This window comes from Vulpes vulpes, chromosome 2 (assembly GCF_048418805.1).
Source record: "Vulpes vulpes isolate BD-2025 chromosome 2, VulVul3, whole genome shotgun sequence".
NCBI classification, from domain to species: Eukaryota; Metazoa; Chordata; class Mammalia; order Carnivora; family Canidae; genus Vulpes; species Vulpes vulpes.
Window position 1 is genome coordinate 16,185,991 of NC_132781.1, and position 3,442 is coordinate 16,189,432.

A 3,442-nucleotide genomic window follows, 5' to 3' on the forward strand; every position below is an offset into this window, starting at 1 on the left:
TTATAATTTCTTCCTTCTATTCCTCATTATATTCTACTACCACCTCTCCTCATCTTCCTCTTATTTTACTCCTTTTACATTTTCCTCTTTTCTGATTTATTCTTTTTCTCTGTCTTGTCAGTAGTCCTACGGATTTCCTTGAGCTTAGCTCCACAGTGCAAAAAGCTGTTGGGAAGTTGATGAGACTGATGGGAGAAAGGATTGAGTCTCACTGTAAGCCTCTTTTTTCCCTCTAAGTTTTTCCAAATGGCTTTTTTATTCCAAATAATCATACTCAGGATTTTTTGTTAAGAAAATGCACATTTTCCTGTGCTCCTGTGAAGTACAGTTTGTTTACAAAACAGTAATGTTTACATGTTTACCATTTTCTGGAAGATTCTGTGTCAGATCTTTAAGTTCCTCTTCTGTGAGGCTCATGCCCATACTTCCTAGAACTGTGTTCAGCTTGTTGACATCAACCATTCCTCCTTGGCAAAGAGACATGTATATAGATAAAATTTAAGGAATCCAAAAAATAACAAAACCACTAATTTTTATAGTATTATGATTAACACTTTCTGATAAAAATGGAACAAAAATCAACGACAGATAATAATTAAAACCTTTGCTTAAAATAAATCTGGTTTCAAGTACTAATCTACTTAGTACTTGTCATAATACTTTAAAGAGGAAAATTAATTAATTTGAAGGTTATCTGCAGTTTAGCTTTCTGCAGTGTCAATTACCCACTGTCTACCATGGTCCGGAAGCATATATCTTCCAGACATACCATTGGAAGGTCAATAGTAGCCTAATGCTACGTCACAATGCCTACGTCATCCATGTCCCTTCATCTCATCATGGTAGGCATTTTACCACCTCACATCATCACAAGGGAGAAGGGTGAGCACAGTACAATAGGATATTTTGAGAGAGAGAGAGAGAGAGACCACATTCATATAACTTTTATTATAGTATATTGTTATAACTGTTCTATTATTATTATTAATCCCTTACTGTGCTTGTAAATTAAACTTTATCATAGGCATATATATATGAAGAAACACAGTTTATGTTTTATATATTTATATACACACACACACATATATATATGAAAAAATATAGTATATATAGGGTTCAGTACTATCCAGGGTTTCAGGGATCCACTGGAGATCTTAGAACACATCTCCTGTGGATAAGGGGAGACTACTGTATAGTCAATTCAGTATTAGAGTCATATGGAGATGACAGCTTTTATATTTTATTTGATCAATAAGTGAAGTTTATTTTTGTTAACTGAAACTTGTGATTATTTCTACTAATGACCAAATTACCTGCATAACTGAGCCATTCCTTTTTTTAAAAAAAAACATTCATTTTTATTCTTCAAAGTCCAAAAAATTCCCTAAGAGTACGGAGACTTCTTCCCAGCACACAAAAATAAAAATACAATAGCAAATTATAAATAGTCTTATGAAGGAGCATAAGATCAATAAAGATGCCCAGTAACATTCAAAATTTAATGACTATGGAAGAGTAGAAATAAAAAGCTTGAGAGATTTCAGATCTATTTGTATTTTCTCACAATTCTTACACACCACTAAGAGACTTAATACCACTCATCAGTCTATTTTGATAGATCTTTCCATTTGCTGTAAGAAATTGCACAAGGGTCACAAATTATGTAGAAATTCACTAAGGTAAAATATAGGAGCTAGAATTTTAAAAAGATATATTTGATTACTTATACTAGAAATATCCAATTTACTCTAAAATAATAAAATCAAGAAAAAAAGAAGACTCACAATGCAGATATTTCACCAGCTCATTAGCAGTAGAGGCAGCTGCTCTTGGCTAATGCCCATACTGAAATATATTTTTTTCATTTCTCCTTTTGACTTGTCTTTCTTCACCTCTAGTACCTACTTTGTTCTCATGTTCACAGTTTAATTTTTTGCCTCTCAGAGGACTCAAAAGTGACAATATGATTTTTTTCTCCTTAATGGCAGAATTCATGACTGTTGTTTTTGTTATTCCTAAACTGAGATGGAACTTCTTCATTCTGAGGCAGAACAAAATCATGCTGAGTGTTTCAAGATATGTATTCTTTTTTCCATGATCAAATAAAGAAAAATTTTAAACTTTTCACAAATATGTAACAGTAAGTTCTCTTAAAGTCTATAGTAGTATCGAAATTCTTTCTTACCATTTATTGGTAGATTTTTCAGCAGCGTCAACCATTCCTTTCTTGTGACCTCTATTCCTGTGTTTCCTAGATGATTTCCCACATCACTGACATCAATTTCCCCTCCTTCAAAAACACAAGATGGAATTAGATAATAACTTTAAGAATGACCTAATTTCAAAATGTGAAAAAAAAATCAACTCAGTCTGTTCCATGTGAATTTTACTGCTTGATGAAAGCAGAGTGTGACATATCCAATTATATAACTAGTAGCTTTCATGTAAATAAATCCCTTCCCTTAACACTACTAAAATGACCATGATGTCATATCTAATGGATATAAAATAACACAATTACAAAAAGTGGACTATCAACACAAGAAAATAAGGATTACATATTTTCTAGTGAATTAGGATTTTGTTAGGATTGATCCAAATGATTCTGTCATCAGATTAGACAATGTTTCTGATCATCTTTAAATAATATAATCACCTATATCTTTATTAGCACTTTACTACTTATTGATTTGATTTAGAGTATTCCCCCCCAAACATAGAAAGTGATATATTAATGTCAAATTCAAAAAACAAAGAATTTGGTACCCAGACACAGAACTGAAATTGTTAATACTAAGGTGTAGACAATTAAAATCCTAATTCTAAGAAGTAAGATTTAAAAAATTCTATCAGGTACACTTGGGCGGCTCAGCAGTTGAGCATCTGCCTTTGGTTCAGGGTGTGATCCCAGGGTACCGGAATCAAGTTCCATATCAGGCTCCTTGCAGGGAGCCTACTTCTCCTTCTGCTATGTCTCTACCTCTCCCTGTTCTCTCATGAATAAATAAATAAAATATTTAAAAAATTCTATAAAATAAAAGACAAAATGGTAGAATAAACAAAGAAATAAAAAATCTTTGAAATATAATTTTGAGTAAAACGTATACTCTTAGATTAATATTAACTTCTCACCTGTAAGAGTTTTCACTCCATCCATCAATTTATCAAAATCAACCTTCCCATAACCTATAAGAATGGGTAAAAATAAGAATAATAAGGTGATCCAGACTCAGAGAAACAAAGTATGAAACCCCTATATTGTGAAAGTCTACTTTTTCTCATTGTGCCCTATCTCAATCTTAAACTTATAAATCCTGGCTTTTAGAAACTCTGTAATAGAACATGTGCCCTATTCCCTATTAGAGGTTGGTAAACTATGGAACACTAGCCAAATTCAGCCCACCATCTATTTCTTTTCTAAGGTACATGTATCTTTTTACAT

The 3,442-nt window shown here is 32.2% G+C and overlaps 1 long non-coding RNA gene across 1 annotated transcript; it reads right to left on the minus strand.

Moving 5' to 3' along the window:
- Positions 1 to 368: 368 nt before the first annotated feature.
- On the minus strand, positions 369 to 3,188 carry LOC140595974 (uncharacterized). Its single transcript, XR_011997994.1, has 3 exons — positions 3,133 to 3,188; positions 2,186 to 2,290; positions 369 to 467 (listed from the first exon to the last, which is right to left on the minus strand). It is a non-coding gene; the product is annotated as an uncharacterized lncRNA (long non-coding RNA).
- Positions 3,189 to 3,442: the final 254 nt, after the last annotated feature.